The sequence below is a fragment of the Pangasianodon hypophthalmus genome, chromosome 11 (genome assembly GCF_027358585.1).
Source record: "Pangasianodon hypophthalmus isolate fPanHyp1 chromosome 11, fPanHyp1.pri, whole genome shotgun sequence".
Taxonomy (NCBI): domain Eukaryota; kingdom Metazoa; phylum Chordata; class Actinopteri; order Siluriformes; family Pangasiidae; genus Pangasianodon; species Pangasianodon hypophthalmus.
In genome coordinates this window covers 2555667-2578130 of record NC_069720.1, presented here as the reverse complement: position 1 = coordinate 2578130, position 22464 = coordinate 2555667, and the positions used below count along the sequence as shown (strand labels likewise).

Sequence of the window (22464 nt, the reverse complement as noted above, 5' to 3'; positions counted from 1 at the left end):
TTAGCGCAATGGCATCACAGATCAGAGTCATGCAACATCGTGGCGCATGCAAAAAGCAAATTCAAATTAATGTATCACGCTGACACCTTAACAAAGAACGCACGTTAATAATAACCAGTGTTGTATTACTGACGATTAGCTATCATAGATGAGTATTTATAACCTGTAGTAAAATAAAAAAAGGCAACATAAATTTTTTTTATACACAAAAATGAGTTTATCTGTGATTTGCGTTTTGCACAGCTGACTTGACACATCATTAATGTTGCTGTTAAAAAGATCCACGGCAGATTTAGCGTCTAAGGGCTGAATAATGAGTACGGGGAAATCAATTAATTGTTTCATAAACCTTAACTAGTCAATAAATTAAGGCAATTAGTACGAACAAAAAGGAGAAGGCAACACGAGGCTCCCTCGAGACACGAACGCATACATGCTTCGAAAGCCTGCGGGTGTTAGCAAGCTGAGATTGTGCCACGAATATGCAGTAGAGAAAAGATGAAGAGAGATAGAGAGAGTAAAGAAAGATTAAAACAGGAAGTGAAGAGAAAGGAAGACTATAGGTGTTTGTGTTTGTGTAGCATTATGTACAAGGTTCCAGGTGAGCCTGAGTAATCAAACACTGTAATCATTACACATATTGTACACTAAACCTGAATGAAAGTGTACTAAAAGGAATACTTCACCAATAAATGTTTATGTGGCACATTATTTTTAGGTAATTTGATTAGTAAATTTAACTCTAAATCTGTAGAATTGAGAAGATTATGTGGTTATGTTAATATTACCAATGTAGTTATGAGGCACTGATGGCGTAGCGATATGACACAGTCTTCTGAAAAGTGTAAATTAACCGGAACTACTTTGTAGTGTATTGGAAATTTGGATAAAAGTCCATTAGAACACTTTTGGGATAATTTCTCTCATATACGTCTCATCTAAACACCTTTATTATTCAGGTGGAACAGTGAGAGGTTTGAACATGCGTTACAGAGTCACATATTTTAAAGATTGACACATGGATTCAGTTCAACAGAGTTTGAATTAACAGGTTTTCTGCTCTTTAACTTTAATTCTAACTCACCGCAACTTTTCTATAACAGCAGATCTGACGTAGGGCAGCTACAAATCATTCTAATGCATCATCATTGTAATTTAATTACAAAGAAACACAAATAATCAAGTTAGTGAAGTTTTGATGAATGGTGGAATTTTCAGTAAGGAGATGTTTATTTAACATTTCTGGAAGGAGTCTCCAGTGTCAAAATTTCAGAGGTAAAGCTGTAATTTTTAGGTTTTCCGACATCTTTGGGACAGAGGCGTTTACACCTTTTGTGGTCTCTTGGTAACATGACAAGCTGTGTTGTATGTTTTTTGTCTTATTAACTTCAAGAGAGAGAAAAAGAGAGGCTGGTGAGGGAACAGCCTGGTGTTTATAGCTGCTATAACATAAGTGAGATCAGGAAATACCTTGTTCCATGGACGTTCTACAACATTAAATGCACCTATAAATGGATAAAATGTATGACATATCATTTTTAATAAATAAAAAAATATATAATCTTTGGCAAATTGCTGTGGTATAAGAGGAACAAAACACTTCGGGGCATGGCTCTGGCCGACATCACCCTGTCGTTGATTATTTGCCTATTAGAGCATATTCCGAAGTGTTTATTATCAGTGCTCTGATTTCAGAATTTTATCAAATATGGAAGCACGCAAACAGGAAGTATATCTGTGTGTGGGTCCACATACCGGCAGGCCACAAGACAGCTGAAAGTCCACACTGCTGAAGTGTCTCTTCTCTCAGATCCAGTCCTGGGAAAGAGAGAGAGAGGGTGAGAGAGAGAGAGAGAGAGAGAGAGAGAGAGAGTAATGTCAGTTTCATACACACTTTTATTATATGAGTGACAGAGACCTCTGTTGAGCTACATAGTGTGAAATAACACCTACATAACCCCTTCATATCAACCCTCATACCCCTGTGGAAAGATTTCTCTCTTCATAAAGATGCCAGCTGTCATAAAGACTTTGATGTCATGTTGACAAGCCAGCTCAGTCAAGTGACAGATTTTTGTTATAACGTTGTAACGTTGTGTTATAACACCTTCTGTGACGTACTGCCATGACAAAACACTCATATCCCCTAATGACGATAAAGTGACATAAGGATTCAAGATTATTTGAATCCTTATGATGTAACACTGTCACACCATAGTTATTTACCTTTCTCACACCCTTACATAAAGTAAGATGTGTTTTTAATTTCGTTATTTAGATTATTATAGATTATTAGTTCTTTAGAGCAATGCTATGATACTGTCATAACAGAGTTATGTATATGTATATTCAGTATATTCTCAATGTGGTTTTAATTTAGTTATTTAGATTTTTTTTTTATTAAACTTTTTTACTTATATCAATGCTATGACACTGTCACAACAGAGTTATGCATAAATTCTCTGTTTTTTTTATTTTTGTTATTAATCATTTAGGTGAATGCTATAATATGACGGTTATGCATATTTTTTTGGGTTTAGATTTTAACATTTTTATTATTTTAAATCTTTATGTCACTGCTATGACACTGCCATGACAGAGCTATGCATAGTTTTTTGACTTTTAAGTAGAGTGTGCATAATTTTACTGTTTATAAGATTGTTATGAATTACGACCAGTCTGTATCTTTTCAGTGTTATATGTAGTTTCATTTTACTACATATAAAAGTTTTCTGAAAACTTATGACAACATAAAGTCCATGTAACAACAGCGTTATGTATATTTTATTACTCTAAAGTAGAGTTTGGTTTTAATCTTTTATCATAAAGTGACTCTGTCACACGAGATGAGTCTGAGCAGAGTTACAAAGTCATATGTTATAACACAACCTTACGCAAATGTTATAATGCAACTTTATGTCACCTTTTGAATCAGGTGTAATGTCAACATGGGATAAAAATTGGTAAAAGCGTTCTTTATGACAGCTGTTGGAATAAGGCTTTGTAAATGTTATAGGATGATGTCAGGTGTCATGAAGGGCTTACATCTGTGATATGTAGCCCTATGAACACTGTCCTTAATGAAATTCCTCATTCATGTTCACCTTGCATGAAAAAGTCTAATTCTAATATTGCCTAATATGACTAATTCATGTTCATTAACATGGGTGGAGACAGCTGGATGCTGTGTGTGTCTGTGGTTGCAGCTCTGTCAGGTTGGATGTGTTGCTTCCATGCCTGCTTCTGGCCCCATGCCAGGGCCCCGAGCCAGCCGTTCTTACCCCCCTCCCCCCCACGCCCCCCTGATGCCCCGGGCCATATGCTTGGAGTTATTGTTTTCACTGCCACACAATTAGCAGCACTACAGATTTATTTAGTCCTGCTCTAATGCGCTGTAATTACCTCCAGGCCTCAAACAAGCCCCGCCCCCATCCTCCTTTCTCTGTACAGATGTACACACGTGCTCTCACGCTCGGTGCCAGTCGCAGGCCGGCATGATTCAGCAGAAGCAAAGCAGCAGTGGAGGAATGGATGGAGGAAACAGGGAGGGAGGAGAATGACTAGAGGTGCAGGCTTTTGTGGATCAGCACATTTTAAGAGATCTTCAGGGGCCTGTTGGCTGAGTGGCTCGTTCGTACGGGGTGGAAAAGGGCAAACGCAGGGCTGTTACACTTTTATAGAAATGCTTTGTGGAAAAAACACCCCTGACACACACCTCAGCGCTGCAGCCTTGTTTGTCATCGGGCTCAGGGGGACGCGCCGGACCCTTGCTTGACGGTGAGCAATGACCTTAGAGGGTGGCTGTTAGAGACACACCACAGCCCTGGCTCCACTAATGTTGCAGTGCATGCTGGGAAATGGAGTCTTGTTTGTTGCACACCTTATTGCTAGCATGAACAGAACTAAATACACAAACAAATATTTCTTAGACCTAATCCACACTAATGTAGTAATTTTGAAAATGCTCTGTTTATGTTTCAGCTACATTCATGCTTTCAGTTTTCTGTCCACAGTGAAATGGGAAAATGACAGAAAACGGCATGCATCCGCACGGGGTGTCTGATCCATGACCTTTATGTCATTCCCATTTGAAAACAAACAGTAACCATATCCTAACCCTAATCTAACCCTTTCCCTAACCCTTACGTATCCCTATCCGTATCGTATCCCTATCCCAGCTCTATCCCTATCCTAACCTTATCCTATCCTAACCTATCCCATCCTATCCTAACCTTAATTTATCCCTATCCTGTCCCTAAACAAACCCTTTCCCAACCCTATATCTATCATAGCCCTTTGTTTTTATGTCAACATGGCCATTAAACCCACTTTCCTGCATGCCACAGCAGTCCAACATGAAATTAAAAAATACCTAATACAGAAAACAGTAATGCAATAGGTTCCGCCTTGTTGGACTTGTGGAGATCACATGACAATCATCCATCCGCGCTTTTAAAAATTTACATTTTCTCTCATCTACACTACAACATTAAAAACAGTGTTTTCAAATTTATTTCCTTCAGATGGATGGGATTTCGGTGGTTGACACTGTCAAAAGCATTTAGACCAACAAAAAGTTTGAGAAGACGCAAGCTGAGAAAAAGAGAGTTCATCATATCATCATAACAATGATTACTTGTTTTCTTGGTTAAATAAAAACACTTTTTAAACATTTACACTGATTAAAAGTGTAATCAGTATACATATATATATATATATATATATATATATATATATAACAATAATAAGTTTTGTTACTATATATACTATATAGTTTCCAATATTGATCATTATAACGCTTTCACTGAGCCCTGATTGGATATTTTTTCCTGAGGGTTTGAATCTAAAGGGATATAAATGACATAGGAAATTCAGTCTCTTAATGATCTCCATCTTGTACCAAAACTAAATATGAATATCCAGCTAGATTTGAATAAATTATCAAAATAATAATAATAATAAATCTGTGAAGTATTTATTTTGGATGTCCAGTACTTTAGATGAATTTATGGAGAAAACCAAAGATTTAGCAAAAGCAGCTCTCTGGCTGTGTACCAAAATATTTTCCTTCCAGACTTTCAAAAAAAATAATAGTTCTGTCTAATTTGTGGCCTGAAAAATGTGGAGATGAAGAAAACATGAAGTTGAGAAAATGTTACAGAAGGTTCTGGTTGTGCTTGTGATTACGTCAACTGTTATGCATATTGCTAATGTTCTTTTAGACTTCTGTATAATGTAATACACATGTTAATACAAACGTTTAATCATTTTATACCACAGCGCTGTAGAATTCTGGATTCTGATTAGTCAGAAGGTGTTGATTAATTTTCTATAACAGCAACTCTGTGAGTAGCACAGCTGGTTTATATTAATGGGCTCATTTTAATACGTTATCATTTCTATAGTAACAGCTCAGGACATTTTAAATCTACTTTTTAAACATTTGTGTCATCATTGAGGTGGTGAAGTTTTCTATAAGAAGATGTTTATTTAACTTTTATGGAAGGAGCCTTCAGTGTCAGCGCTTTGTAACACTCAGACATAAAGCTGTAACTTTTCAGAGGAGTTTGTGCTTTGCGGTTTCTCGGGAACAACCTGCATTTTTTTGCTCATTAACTTCTCAAGAGAGAGAAAAAAGAGAGAGAATGGTGAGGGAACAACTGTTTATAGTTGCCATAACGTATGAGATAACTTGCTTTGTGGATGTTCCACAACATTAAATGTAACAATAAATGGATAAGAAGTATGACATGTTCTTTTAATAAATAAAAAATAGCAATCATTGGCAAATTGCTGTGGTATAAAGGAATAAAAACTCCTGGAAAAAAAACTTTGGGGTGGTAAGAGTAACTATGCTTCATTACACCGCTGCATCATTGATTATTTTACTATGATAGCATGACGCAGTGTGTTTTGTCTTTCATCATCATCATCATCATCATCGTCATCATCATTATCACTGCATGTTCCGAACAGTAAATCTGATCCTCTGTAATGAGTAAAATGCTACTTGTTTAGTCTTTTCACTTTATTTATTACAAATTTATACTCATATACTTAGTATTTTTTCAAATAACAGTAAGGATTTCAGGAAGCTGTTCAATTTTAAATTTGAACAAGCAAACTTGACCTGTTCAATTGCACTTAAATAAATATAAATAATAAATAATAAATAAACAAAGTATGAAAGTTAACCTCACTCCTAACCCTATTCATAACTTTTTGTATAAGAAATGTGAATATTATATCAATTGTCACAAATGTTGTTGTGAGCCTGAGAACATTTTGGATTGCCTTTGCCCTTGGTTTGTCATTATGGCATTTAATATTAAGTGTGACAAAAAAATAAATAAATAAAAAATGATAAAAGCTCAAGGTCAAAGGCAAGTTCAGGAGCATGTGCATATCACATTAATATTCATCCAACAGCTCCATCAATCTGTTTCATTCAAGCTCAGCAGCAGCAGCAGGAGAAGGAGGAGGAGGAGGAGGAGGAGGAGGCAAGGTAAAGGGTCAAAAGGGACAAAGGCAATATAAACACAAAACGTTTGTAAAATTTGGAGAGATTTTTGTACCCCAATTTTATGTAAAATAATTATTTTACTTTACTCCCCACTGTAACATAAAGCTGAATTTGATTTCATGATCTTTCCATATTGTCATTTCATATTCATAAGCAATTACGCAAACTGGAATATTCTTCGCCTGCACTGAGAGAGAAGCCTGGCATTGACAAGAATCGAATTAAACCAGCGCCTCAATTTTATCTCCAAGACACTGGCTCTGTCCCTCCCCCAGCCAATCACGAGCCCCCGAGTTCACCTTTGACCTGTTTCATCTCAATATGACTGCCATTATGCTGCCGAAAATTAGAAGCGTCCCACTATTGTCTGGCCCTGGAAGGGGACGGAGGTTATTTAAAGATAAATGCTGCAGTGTCCATGTGGAGAACAGCAATCAGCCTTGATACAAGAGTCTAACTGAGACACTCAATGTGTGTGTGTATGTGTGTCTGTGTGTGTGGTTACAGAGTATACCCTTCTATTTAAAACTACACTCTTTACACTTATCACCCTTAAGATTATTCATTTTCTGTGTAGGGTTTATATACAACAGAGTGTTTGCTTTTGAGAAAGGGATCAAAGTAGAACCCATTTTGAAAGAAAGGCCCCATAACATCTAAACAGCCCCTGAAGAACTCTTTTAAGATTGCTCGCTAGTTATTACAGTCAATGAAACCATAAAGTAAACTACAAATAATGTACAGAAATGAAATAAAAACAAAATGACAAGTAAACAAATACTTCAACAAATGTCAGACATTTCTGTTTTTGTTTTTTTACGCACAACATTTATTATGTGAAGCCACATTACACATCTGAGGATGTCGAGCGATGCGGCTCGCATTTTGTTCGATTGGTTTGAGAAAGTGAGAAAAGGTACCGCCCACAAACCACTCCTCCAAACTCCTCCTCCCTAAAACCTAAGCTGGATCTTCGTAAGTATCTTCGTAAATACGATGCAGTGTGTATTTATGCATTCATCTGTAACTCCAACTTCTTTTCCGAACCCTGATCTAGCGTCATGAAAAGTAAAAAATAAAATGATTATGTAAAAAAAATGTAGACTGAATATAAAATAATATAGTATTAAATACTAAAACTAAAAATCAATAAATGTAATAATATAATGTATAATGCATGAAAATGTCAAAAAAATTAAATAAATATACGTTTAAAAATTGAAAGAAAAAAATAGAAACTGTAACTAAGCTATTTTTAAAAAATATTTTTAGATTTAAGCTAATTTCAAGTGAAGACTGAAAATAATATTAAAATCCAAATTGAATAAATAAATTCATTCATGCATCTGTAAAGATCTCTTTTTCAAAAGAATAAAATAACTTACTAATGCTAAAACTAAAATATTGCAAAACTAATAAATATACAGTTAAAAATTGAAAGAAAAAATAGAAACTAATGAAAATAATAAAAAAGAATCTAGTAAATAAATAAATAAATAAATGTAGACTGAATATAAAATAATATAGTATTAATTACAAAAACTAAAAATCTATAATGCAATAATATAATAAATCTATAATGTAAAATACATGAAAATGTCAAAAAAACTAAATAAATATACATTTAAAAATTAAAAGAAAAGATAGAAACTAATGAAAATACAACAATCTAGTAAATAAATAAATAAATAAATAAATAAAACTCTAAGACCATTGGTGGTAGATTGAGTCAGGGTTTGATTATATTAAATTTGGTATATTTATAACACTACTTCTGAACATAAAATAAAAATTTAACATTTATAGTCATCTAATTCAACAGGAAATAACACACCCCTTCATACCAGTCTCTATATGGCATATAAATACATATGTATACCAGACATCTTTTAGTCCAGTATATTGTTCATTATAATGCATGCTCTGTGCTAGCGAGAGAGCGCAGGACACTGGCTGCTTTAAATACTATATTTCCATGATTGGTTCTTTCTCCCCATTTCCCGTCCATTGTGCTGGCGCAGGATTGCATTATGTGCGGCGTCTCCGCTGGGGGGGAGGGTGCTCCGAAAAAGGCCACCCCTCTGGGAGATGGGAGCTGGGAGCGGCCCCCATCTTTTATTAATCAGGGGACCCCACGCCACTCTCCACGCTTATCACTTTTAACAGCTAGCCTCGGATGGAGATGGGGCATGGACTGCGACGGAGGGAGGGAGGGAGGAAAGGAGGGAGGGGTGCGTCTCTATTCCGCCTCACTGGCAAAGCAGACTGACTATGTGTGTGTATATGTGTGTATGGGTGGGTGTATGTGTGTGTGTGTGGATGTCTGGGGGGGCAGAGCTATCAAAAGTCCCCTCGTCACAAAGCTTTCGGCCTGAATCACAATACAGCAAATTACCTTCTGCTGACAAGAAAAAATGAGAGAGGCCCCCGTATGGAAAAAAAAGCAGCAGGATTGTCAAGAAGAGGTGACACATTGATTGCTTAGTATGCGCATCCTGCAAGCTGGCCGCTGTTCTCGTCTTCCTCCTCTATATATATGTAGAAGAGGAGCAGGCCAGCACACAACGTGAAGGGAAGATGAGAAATTGAAATGCCACGTTTTATTGGGGGGCCTCCCTCTCAAGCCAGGCACGTGCACACACAATAACACACACGCTGTTGTATTTCTGTCTATGTGAGGGGTTTCTCTTTACTTCTGTATTAGCTAAATAACTTTAGCTACAGTGCACAAATGTAGGAACGTACCAATCACGACTTTTTAACTCCCTTAATTTTAATATAATACTGACATCGGAAATATGAGAATTAGCTGATATCTGATACTGATGCCATCTTAGTATCCAATCCGGCTGTCTGTGAGGTTCTGATACTGAGGTTTACGAAACATTGTGATGTGCTTTAAGACAAGTTGTAGTCAAAAACACACATGGTCACAGTGCAAAATACCAAAAAAAAAAAAATTGGAAAATGTGTTAAATGTGTTAAATCCAATCTGATACAGATCCAATACAGAGATAATTTGAGTATCTGATCCGACTGTCTGCACGCTTCTGTTGCTGAGGTTTGTGGAACATCAGAGGTATGATGGCGGCGTGTTTTAAGACAAGTTTTAGTCAATAACTTATGCATTCACGGTGTAAAATACCAGTGGATCATATAGCAAAAAGTGACTAATCCAATCTGATACTGATCTGATACTGATCCAAAAACTGTCATCCTTGTAGCACCTGATCCAACTGTCTGCAAGTGTCTCTTATTTGCGAAACATCAGAGGTTTGCGAAATGACAGTAATGTGAAGTTTCAGTCAATAATACATGCGATCATGGTGTAAAATACTAGTGGATTGGATAGGAAAAATCTGACAAATCTAATCTGATACTGATCCGATACTGATCTGATAGTGATGTCATCTTAGTATCTGCAAAGTTCTGTTACTGAAGTTCTGTTACTGTGAAACATCAAATGTATGATGGTGGTACTGTGTTTTAAGACAAATTTCAGTCATTAACCTGTTCATGACATAAAATACCATAAGATCGGATCAGAAAAATGTGACAAATCCAATCTGATACTAATCCAAAAACTGACGTCCTCTTAGTACCTCATCTGAGTGTCTGGAAGGTTCTGCTGCTGAGCTTTTTATGAAACTTGGCATAGCATGAGCCATGATGATGATGATACTGTCAAATTTCAGTCATTAACATGTGTTTATGACATAAAATACCAGAAGATTGGATCGGACGAATCCAATCTGATACTGATCCGACACTGGTGTCTTCTTAGTATCCGAACTGACTGTCTGCAAGCTTCTGTTGCTGAGGTTCGTGAAACATCAGAGGTATGATAATGATGCACTTTAAGATAAGCTTCAGTCAATAACACACATGTTCATGGTGTACAATATTAGTGGACTAGTTGGGAAAATATGTCAAATCCAATCGGATTCTGATCCAATACTAATATAAAAACTGACATCCTCCTAGTACCTGATCCGACTGTCTGCAGGCTTCTGTTGCTGAGGTTTACGAGGCATCAGAGGCATGACGATGATGTGCATCAAGTATCAGTCAATAACACATGTGTTCAACACACAGAATTCCAGAAGATTAGATTGGAAAATGTGTCCAATCCAATCAGATACTGAGCTGAAAATTAAAGTCTTCTTAGTACCTGATCTGGCTATCTGATATCTTCTGCTGAGGTTTGTGAAAGTTACTTCAAGACAATCTCACACCATAAAATACCAGCAGATTGGATCTGAAGAAAATCCAATCTGATACTGATCTAGCATTTCAGGACTGTATTGTCCTGACACCCAGCATCAGATTTGTATATCCTTTCGCAAAATATTCTTATTATTGGCTTGTTTCTTTTTAAAAAAAATAGCGCTGCAGTTTTTTTTTTAATGGGACCAGCCACATGTCCTCACAAGATCCACCATCATGGCGACATTTGGTCCTGGTTAAAAGAGATACAAACACACGCCCACCCATACTGATTAGTGGACATGGATGTAAAGTTAATGTATTGCAGGTCACAAATTATTTTGTTTCATTCTTTCTTTTTATTCCTTTTTCCTTCATGGTGTTCCTCTTTTGTTGTGTCCTCTGTCCTGCACCTTCAGCTCCCTCCTCCTTTCTCTCATGTATGTCATGGCTCAGATGAATCAGCGTCAGCGATGTTGAGAGCACTTACTGTCAACCCCAGCGCCCCGGGCCACGCCACTGATGGACACAAACTATAAAATATCACCCCCCTGGGGAGGCATCGCTCAAGTCCTGCCCCACAGCCCCAAGGTGAGGAACCCTCTCCCTCTCTCTCTCTCTCTCTCTCTGTCTGTGCATCTGTTTTTTCCACTATATATGTGCAGACCTTGTGTTTTGTGACTGTTCAAAGGCGTAACTGGGGGTTTCTGTGAAACAAAAGTGTAGCCAAATGTCAAAGGATAACCGTTTCCTTTTCTTTGCACCCTCAGGGAGATAGGTTGGGGGTTGAAGAAGAAGAAGCCTCGCACACAGAGTGCTCTGAAAATACCTTTCTGGTGAAGATACACTCAGGGGATCACCACCTTCAAACCTGTGATTCCTCTTATACAGCCCTGGATACCCAGTATTAACCAGGAATCACGGCTAGGTTTTGTCAGCAAAAACGAGCATGTGAAATTACATTTGCATTGCAAACTTTGGGTTTGAAGTGAAATTTTGGTAAGTTCAGCTGCTTTGGCTGTGTTCAATTGTCATCTCTTCATACGGCATAAGAACAAAGAAGATCCAAAATTCGAATTTGATCCAAAGTGCTAATTTTAGCAGTGTGAGATGCTAGCATGAGCATGCTTTCCTGACTTGACTATAAATTATTCTATAAAAAAGGAGGCCACATTCAGACTGGAGCTTGGATTAGATCGTATAACTATGTATTACTATGTATTTTTACTTTTTGTGGTTGGCAAGTTAGCTATCTGTCAGCTCCAGGTTCCCGGTTTAATCCTGAGCTCGGGTTACTGTCTTCATGGGTTTCCTCCCAATTCCCTGGTTTCCTACCACCTCACAAAAACATGTCAGTAGGTGGATTGGTGAATCTAAATTGCCCCTAGGTGTGAATGAGTGTGCAATCATGTGTATATGAACTGGCGTCCCTTCCTGGATGTATTCCCACCTTGCACACGGTATTTCTGGGATAAGCTCCGGATCCACCTCCACCCTGACCAGGATTAAGAGCTTACTAAAGATGAATAAAAGCATGGAAGCTAGCTAGCTAGCAATGAACTTGTTTGATTGGTTAAGTCTGCCAAATTTAGGAATTTATTCAGGAACGTTGAATAGCAATTCTGAAGCTAGTGGAACTCAAAGGTTTCGTGATTCTTAACACAATATCGTGTAAAATTGCTAACTGCACCAATTTTTTTCATCACCAGTCTTCCAATCCCACTTTGGTCACACCAGTTTTGCAAAGTTTCTAATCAGGTTTAAGAGGAAATAGAAGCAAATGCTAGATCTTAGGTTTCAATAATGCAATAGATGGTACATGGTCATCAATCCCAGCCTTTGGTGGTCTCATAGCTAGAATGGAGAGAGAGAGAGGTGAAGTGGGGGAAGGGAATGAGAAGAGAAGAAAGAGGACCTCCAGTCTTAATGGGTCACTAAGCTGCAAGTCTTTCTCTGACAATCACAAGGTCAATGACCAAGTCTCTAGCAGAGTGGTTTTGTGTGTGTGTGTATGTGTGTGTGTGTGTGTTTGTGTGTGTGTGTGTATGCACAAGATGGAGTTCATAGGAGGTCATATCACAAGGTGTAATCATAAACTGCTCCACACTCAGTTTATACAATAAATTCAGATGTCACCTCTGTTCACACCAGTGCATTGTATTTTCTAATGTATTCACCTGACCTACTGCATAGAACAGTTCTTAGTCTTTAAAGGAATACATCATTTTATTTATTTTTTTCTTAATCTCTATCTACTGTCATTACTTCAGACAAGAAATAAACATACACAACCATATGTGTTCACCCCATCACCCAGAGATCACAAATTTGAATCCAAATGATGCCATGACCGTGGCCAAGCGCTGAGAGAGCAAAATTGGCTGTGATCTCTTCCCTGTCAATCACAGTGACACCAGCCAATTGTCAGTGTCTGGGAGCTCATGTATGCAGAAGAGGGCAGACAGCAATTTCCTCCGAGTGTATCACCTCGCCCTGTGATGCTGCATGAGCAGCAAAAGCTGTGGCTGGCTGGCTTCATGTGCCTTGGAGGAAGCATGTGTTAGCCTTCAATTCACTCTGTCATATGATAGGGGAGAGCTGGCTGGTGGGTAGGAACTGGTCAAGACCAAATTAGGAAGAAAAATGGAGGAAAAAAAATAATACATGACTGAAAAACACAAATTTAACACTTCGAAACAGTAAAAGTGTGAGGATGAGACAGACATGAGAGAAAAGTAGTTCTGGGTCCTTTACACTGTCTTGAAGGTTTTGTGTTATCCATATGCCATCATCACTACACTGTGTACACTGACACAACCTTGCTTAATTATACATAATAATAATAATGAGTTTATATTTGTACAAACACCTTTGACTGAACTATTTATGAGCATTTAAAAAAAAATTGCACAGCTTGCATGTTCTAGAGCTGTTCTTAGTCTTCCAATATAAGTGAGTATGGAGTAAACTGGCTTTCTGTCTTGTTCTCTGTACTAAAAAACTCCATTAATAGTAGTGTTGATGTAGGAAAGAAATACACACAAATCTGACCACAGAATCTCCTTTGAGCAAAAAAAAAAAAAAAAAAACTTTCCAGAGACAACCCAACATCCCAAATCCTGAATATTGACTATTCATTTGCTGCCGTCTGGCCGAGTTGACTCATCTAATCAAGCTACATTAGCAAAGCTCCTCCAAGGACAGTCAGTAGAAGTCAGTAAGAGAGGCGTGTGCATGCATGTGTGCTCTAATTGGACTTGTTTACTCGCTGGGCTCAGTGAGGGTTCTCGTCTGCCTGGAGTGGGCGATCCACTGCAAATGGACTGAATCAAGTGCAGGTCACTGATTGCAATTTCTGCTCTTATGTTCTTCTGTTCGTTCCCTTCAGCCTGTCCTGTCTGATGAGACTGTTCTCGTGAACTCCATTAAGAGCCCGTGTTCTTATGGAAGTTATTTTCATCAGCCTTGACTATTAGTCTCTAGCTTGCACACGATAAATGACCCTCAATTGCTAAATTAGCAAATCCAAAGAAGGTAAAGTCATGATTAAACCCTAATCAAATCCTGTCTAATCAATCCTGCTGTCTAGGCAACCCATAAACTACCTCATGTTTGACCAAATGCTAAAATGAAAGACACTTTGACACTGACGGGGACAAAGACAGCCTGGGTTACTTGGTTATTTTCATCTTCAGCTCTTTATCCTGGTCAGGGTGGCAGTGGATCCAGAGCCTATGCCTCCTAGAGGAGACACACTATGCACTCACACATTCACACTCCGATTCACACCTTTAGAGTCACCTGTAAACCTACCGGCATGTTTCTGGACAGTGGGAGGAAACAGGAGAACCCAGAGGAAACCCACATGGACATGGGGAAAACCTACATTCCTCGCTACAACGTTTTTTTTCTGGATTGTTTAATTATGTACAGTGTAAAACTAAATTACTAGATTAAAACAAACAGAAATTAAACCAAAATTATCAAAAAATGATAAACAGCCTAAGAGCGGGAAAAGTTTTTTTCGTTTGTGATAGATTTTAAGTTTGTATCTTTGATGGACTAAATCAGAATCAATAACATTTGCCACCAAAATATTTTATTTATTAAACAATGACACATCATGCTTTTTATCCATTTATAGTCACATTTACTGTGGGGGTGTGTCATTGAAACAAGTTGGTTCCCTCACCAGCCTCTACTTTTTCCTCTCTCTTGAAATTAATTAGACAAAAAAAAAAAAAAGAAAAAGAAAACCGCTAAATGTAAACTCCCCTGTCCTGAAGATGTCGGAAAGATACAACATTATATCTGACTGCTACAAGCACTGACCCTGGAGACTCCTTCCAAAAATGTTAAATATATCTCGACTCTGGCTTGAGGACTGATTCACCTAGTGACCTTTCTACCTCCACTTCTACCTCTCTTCTTGTTTAGCTTCGGCTACGCAGGCTGATGTGGAACCTGCGCTCCAAGCCTGATCCATAATTCCTGATGAGTGTAATACCATCTCCACTTAATAATTATGTGCTATTCCTCCACCTCCAGCTCAGCCAATGAGACCGGTGGCCATATACGGCCTTAATGAGGTGCTGCAGAGTTCAGGTTGGGGGCAATGGAGAGAGAGAGAGAGAGAGGGAAAGAGAGAGAGCGAGAGAGAGGGGAAAAAAAAAAAAACAGAGTAGGAGAGAGAATAATAAAAAAAAGAGAAAGGGAGTAGAAAGGACACTGGATATAAACAAGGAATAAAATATGAAGGTGATACAGCAAAATACGGCAAAACGTTAGCCATCATTGTTTCCGCCTGCGTTATTAGTCATGTTTTGACCTCGTCTGTAGACAGCAGGAAACAAAATCAAGTCGCAGAGAGCAGCCGCCAAGCTGGAAAGCTCACTGGCTAATAAATGCGTGGACACAAAAATAATAGACAGTGAGTGATAAGGCCGAGCTTTGCTCTTGCTTTTGCTCTTGCTCCATCTCCCAAACTCATTTTTTTGCCCCAAACTCATAGAGGATGCTACACCGCGCCCAAATGAACGGTACAAATGAGGAAATAACCTTTCCCTCCCCTGCTGTTTAGTTGGTGAGCGGGGCAATTAAAAAGCTGATAGTTAGTGTAGGGCTTTTTTTTTTAACCACACCATCCTTATTATTGTTATTGAAATGTCAGGCTGTGGGATGAATAATAAATCGTCGGTAATTACTGTCTTAAACGAGCTGACAAACTGGATGGGTCACTATTTCTTTCTCTCACTCTCTTTCCCTGTTTCGCTCTTTCTCCACTCTTAATTAGATCATGTAATTAGCTTTTTTGGTGGATCAGGATGATCCGGGGGGCCTGGTAAAAGTGTGTGTGTGTGTGTGTGTGTGGGGGCAAGACGACTTTGCATGACCCCCTACACAGGGTTCATTGGTTCACTTGCTGTTGGATGGTTAGAAAGGATGTTTAACAGTTCTAGATGTTACTAGATGGAAATTTAGATTTAAATATACTTAAATGTACCCAGGAAGAACTGGTATAAATGGTCTAGCAGGGCAAAGCCTTCCCTATATTTTAAGGAAAAAAATAAAAATAAGGCTCACTCACATTGTCTTATTTGCCTTAAAGTGGATTATTTTGACTAAAGAAACAAAGGGCAAAGACATCACAGTTGATTGTAAGAAAAATACACAGAATGTTATGTAGAAGTGAGAAGCGAGGCTGGGGCTGATTTCTTTTCAGCCCAGACTGTAGATTCATGCAGCCTTTTGCTGAGCGATTACGCACGTTTTTCCTGTGCATTGAGGATTTATGTAACTTTTTTAAGCCTGCTTCGATTGAGAAAGTGATTGAGAACGTGTACGTGAAATAAATTAGCAGGAGGAATAAACATAGACAAGGTGGATTACTTTCTCGTAATGTCATTTTCACATTTGGCTGCAAATTACGTTTGGAGGAGAACTGAGAAGTAAATACACTAAGGAAACATTGTTCAATCTAAGTACACATTATGCAAACAGCAGAAATGTACATTTTGTACATTCTGGCTAGCAGAAAGTGAAGCTTTTCTGTTTAGCGTTCTTGCTATTCAGAAAAGACATGGCATGATTGGAACCTTAAGGCTCTTGATGGAATAACAATAGCAATCAGAAATGGTGTTGCCTATCTAGTGTAGGTGTTTTCATTCAGTTTGTGTTTTTTTTTAGCCCTCCCATTCAATATTAAATTTATGAATTTTCACTGACATGCTTAAAATAAAACTGAAATGAAAAGCAGACAGACAGGAAGGCAACAATCCACACTAAAATATAGAATCAGGAACAACAAAATGCAAAGACGCCCTCAGATTAAAAAAAAAAAAGTCTGGATGCCTCAGGTGAATTCTACCGAAGACACCATATTCAGGTTTGAGGTATGAAACGGAGACTATGTGTGGTTCTAGAGGAATGTGATTTGGCCTGGTTAAGATATTTTCCCCGTTTAAATTATCAATGCAATCCATATGCACCAAACAAACCATGTTCTCCTCTTTCGTCCACATATCTCTATTTCCCTGCATCCTTCCACTGGCCAGGCTGCAACTAGACATCCCTTCCTAATCAGCAGGCTCGCCGCTTACAGACCGGTTGCCATAGTAATATGCTGCCTGGTCGACATGGCAACCGCTCGGAGGTCCACTATTGAAATTGGAAGTTGGAGGGGTAGCAGGGGGGTGATGATGGTGTTAGGGAGGGGATGGGGCAAGAGCAAGAGATATAGAAACTACAATCCAAGAGAGGAATATGAGATAGTGAGGGGTGGGGGTGGTGTAAAAAAGAAAGAAAGAAAAAAAAAAGACAGGACAGGGAGGGAGAGGAGAAATATCCCTGCATCTAAGCATCATATCCCAGTGTTTCTGACACAACAATGTCCCAACAATGCCATTACGGTAATGTAGCTAATGTCGCTAATGTATGACATCACATGCTTTACGAGCAGCGCATAGAAATGTATCCCAATGAAAAAAACATGCACTCCACCAATCTGGAGAAAGGATCATAAACTAATATTGCATTTTAAAAGCGCCATAGATTATTATTAGCAATGTATGTCAGTATATGACACCTCTCATGCATACATACATACAAACAGCAAAACAAAGAATAATGCGTAAAACATTTTATGGAGTTAGGAGCCATTAGGATTATGAGTAACCATATCTGATCTTGTAAAAGGCAAAAATGGTCTGGAGTCTGGAGTCAATCTCCGATTCTGACAGTAAATGAAATCATGGAGCATAATAATCGTCTAGTGCTTGTGGTTCTCAAAGTGGGATCCAGGGACCACCAGGCGTCTTTGATTTTATTATTATTTCGTTAATAACGTGACAGTGGTGAAGATCACGAACAACTACTACCAGGATGGTTAGTTATTATGTTTTGTTATAAGGGCTCGCATAATATAAAGCTAGTAAGAAACATATTTTTTAAAATATGTTTATATATATATATGTATATATACACAAAGTATACTGTATACACCATATATAAAAGAAAAATGTAGAATTGTTGATATGGTGAAGTTTTCTGTAAGATGTTTATTTAGCATTATTATTATTATGGAAGGAGTCTCCAGTGTCAGCACTTTGTAACAGCCAGAGGTAAAGCTGAAATTATTGTTTCTTCCTCATGTAGTCTCAGGGAGTTTTTCCTTGCCATTGTTGTCTCTTGTTTGCTCATTAGGGATACGTTTCTAAATTTAAAATTCATATCCATGATTTATATATTTCTGTAAAGCTGGTTTGTCCTTTGTTAAAAGCACTATAAAAATAAAACTGAATTGACTTGAATAAGTTCCACAATGCAGGACACACTAATTTCTCAGAAACATGACAAAATCTGTTTTTTTCTGTCTTATTCACTTTTAGAGAGGAAGAAGAAAGACTCGTGAGGGAATGGCTGTTTAGAAGAGGAACAAAACACTCTGGCACATGCTGTTATAGGAATATAATCAACTTCAGGGTGGTAACAGGGATGCTGCTTCATTACACAAATCCATAGTGGATTATTTTAGTATAAGAGCAAAACACAGGGGGTTTTATTCCTTACATAATTATATGGCACTTTATTTACCTAATGTGATCTTTTTCAGAAAGTCTAAGCAACTTTATACAGTGAATAAAGCAGTTCTGTGTTGTTTCTGCAGAAATATATTTGTTTTCTTGGCAAATAGGTCACTCAGATTTTTCATCATTTATATATAAACTAATATAAATATTTGTATAAATAAATACAAAAGTGCCTAATGTTTTTTCTAATAAAGAGCTGGACTGAAATCAGTGCTGCAATCATAAGGGGCCCAGTGATTTATGCTAGAATTGATCCCCTGTTTGTGTTATAATAGTTCTGATGGGATGGCTTGAAACACAAAAATGTCTCTTTTTATAACAAGTAGCTGGATTCGAATCATGGTGTTTATGCAAACATGTCCAAGATATTTCACAAGGATCGTCTGGACAGCGAGGTCTGTAATTTCACACTACAGTAAGATGCAAACTGGCAGATCTCACTAGTGCACTCTCCCTGAACTGTATCTCAATTCACTGCTGTACATCTTCCTTTCTAGCTCTCTGTCTCCCAAAATTAGTCTACAGCCATCAATCCTTAGTTTCTGCTTTCTATTTTCTCTCTGCATTCGACTCGCGTGCCAATTTTTTCCTTTACATTCTTCTATCACATTTTTGCTTTGTCTATAAAAAAACACATAGCTTCAAAATGTGTAGATATATTTAACAATTTTGGCCAACGTGCATAAAAATTCCAGGCTAATTCAGCCATAGACCTCTGTGTCCGTCAAGTCTAGTGGATCTGAGCTTTATGAAAGATCTTCCTTGCTTCAAGTCTTCCTGATGCACCGAGCTCACCATTCACTGCCAATTACAGTGAGCTTAAACAGGGTAAGAAAGTGCGTCATCCATATAATTTAATTAGAGCCTGTGGACACACACACACACACATACATACACACACACACCAGCATGCCCACATGCACTCAGCAGTGTGAGAGAGCAGAAAAGGTTAATTTGTGTGGCAACACGTACACTCAGCCTGGTCTCGGCCAACTCAGGATACAACAAGAGCTGAATTCAAGTTCAATATCCTCCGTGTTCACGTGTTCCTCTATTTAACTGTTTAACTCATACTAGACTGCAGAGTCTTTTTAGAGAAATCACTCTTCTGAGTGACATTTGAATCGACTCAGTTAAATGATTCATTCAGATTTGTTGAGTTGCATGTTTCGGCCAAATGTGCCGCTTGTACACTGCACAACAGCTTGAGTAGTGTAAAACAGCTAATAATCATTACTGTTTGTCTCATATGTTTGTCTCCATTATATCTCCACTTCTGACCAAATGGGAGTCATTGATCCCAATGAAAAAGGGAGGATCGAATCTCAGCCATGACTGAAAGATTCACTGATTCAAACACTGATCTGTTGAAGGATAGAGGAGTGAATCTCGGTCGTGACCAAAAGGATTCAATGATTCGGATTCGGCACACGTGCAGTTACAAACATGACTTATACAGTCTTTAATAAATACTGACAGAAAAACATATAGCATAAACCTATGTAACATCTCTGTTTGATAATCATATATTTCTTTACGGATATATATTTAAGCACAGTACATATACTGTATATGTGTATGCAATACTACAATGTATCATTCATGATTGATGCTTATTTAGAGTTAAGGCAGACAACAGACAGCTCGAGCAGTGTAGAATAGCTTATAATCATTGTTTATATTATATACTATGATTCATTGAACCCACTGAGTCAAGTGATTCTTTGAACGAGGGAGAAATAAATCTCAGACGTAATAGAAAGCTTCCAACACGGATCTGCTGAACCATAGAGGAGCAAATCATGGTCATGACCAAAATGATTCATTGATTCAGATTCGGTACACACAAAAACTGCAAACACGACTTTACACGATTCGAGACCGTTTAAAAAAAAAATAAAACATAAACTATACATAAATATAAATATATAAATATATAAATATATAAATATAGGTATGGAAATGTAGTGCTTTGGCTTCCATGTTTTAATGTTGCTTTGTGAAACCCATGAGCAGCAAAGGAACAAAAGAAATGACTCTGATTCCTTCACCATAGTGACTCTCTCACAAAGACAGAATCATTTGTGAGCAAAACATGTCTATTTAGAGTCTTACTTCAGATGCCAGATCATGGGTCAACAGCCAAATATCAGAATGATCCTCAGACACAGCAATGGACTCAACAGCACAGTGTGTGTATCTGTGTGTGAAACTGATAAAGATGAAGGAAAAAAGGATCCTAAACCAGGCATTAGGGATTAGAAATGAAAAGCGTGGTATAGAGTAAAAGCAGGATCAAAATAGAAACAGCCCAAAATCTGACCACAACCAATTCACAGATTTCGATCACACACATTCTAGCCGTGCATCCCAGCACACCACAGAGTGGGCGCAGGCGGAGTGGTATCTTTTGTTCGACGAGGAGGCCCCATAATTGGTATTGATCAGCCTATTATGGTGTATTAGCCTCCAATTGGGTTTACCTAAGTTTAAAGTCAAGTTCATTGGCTTGCAAGTGACAGCATTTTAAGTGAGCCATTGAACCCCCTACCAAGGCGATGAGATGGTGTAGAATCAGTAAGCTGTGCAGGAGAGCCGAGGAGCTACAGACACATGACTACATCAGAGAAAATGCACGAAATTACACTGATGCTAAGTGCAAAATTTGATTAAATTCAGTGAAACATCTTCGAGAAGTGCTCATATGAGGCCAAATAAACAAATCTTTCCTCACAAGTGATTAGTGAGACTAAGCTGAACGAGTTCTTCAACAGTTCAGGGTTCTTCAAGGTTTCTTTAATGGTTCATTAGAAGAATTTCCAATTTTCTAGCTACACAAAAGTGTTCTCCTTGAATACATTACATGTATACATTTATGTGTAAATGTGAGTTGGATGGATGACGTTGCATTTTTTCAACTCAGGTACACCACAACATTAAATGTAACTATAAATGCATAAAAAGTACAATGTGCTGTCCTTTAATAAATAACTGATGTTGGCAGATTGCTGTGGTATAACAGAAACAGTATGCTTCGTAAACGAAGGCAGTGAAGTTGTTGATTATTTTCTGATAACAGCATGCCCCATCGTGTTTAATTCCTCACTCAATTACAAGCAGATGTAAAACATCAACTTTTAACGTTAGGAAGTTTACACGTGAGAAATTGATCACTGACAGCGTCAGCGGTTTTTTGGTGCACCAGGACAATGCGCTGTCCCCTGTCAGTTAAAGACATAACACTGAAATCAGGTTAATCCATTATAGTCTAAATAAAAAAAGGAACAAGATGGAAGTGAACATCTACAGCCTTTGAGCTCTCTGCGTTCAGTCACGTGCTTTGCTTCTATATGAGTCCTGACATTTTCAAAGCAAACTTCAGAAACGCCGTTCTTCCCCTTCTCCTTTTCTTCGTGGCTCTGAGGGAGAGTGCGGCAGCGAGGCTTTGGAGCGAGATCGTGTTTGTACAGATTCAATTAGAATGTGCAAACAATGGCAGGCCTTGATGGACCGTCGTGATACAAAGGCTCGGCGAGGCCTATGACAGCATCCTATTCATTAACCCTCTCAAGAATTTAATAAGTCTTCCATCCAGCAAGGCTATACCACGATTGGGTGGGCTGAGATACAGATCAGGAGAGACGGCGA

At 38.1% G+C, this 22464-nt stretch overlaps 1 protein-coding gene across 5 annotated transcripts in view; it reads right to left on the bottom strand.

Moving 5' to 3' along the window:
- zfhx3b (zinc finger homeobox 3b) overlaps positions 1–22464 on the bottom strand; it is a 376578-nt gene that overhangs the window by 202817 nt on the left and 151297 nt on the right. For all 5 annotated transcript variants that reach the window (XM_053237891.1, XM_053237890.1, XM_053237886.1 and 2 more), the window contains one exon: positions 1756–1818. The gene's annotated coding sequence lies outside the window, so the exon portion shown is untranslated. The remainder of the gene's footprint in view (positions 1–1755; positions 1819–22464) is intronic.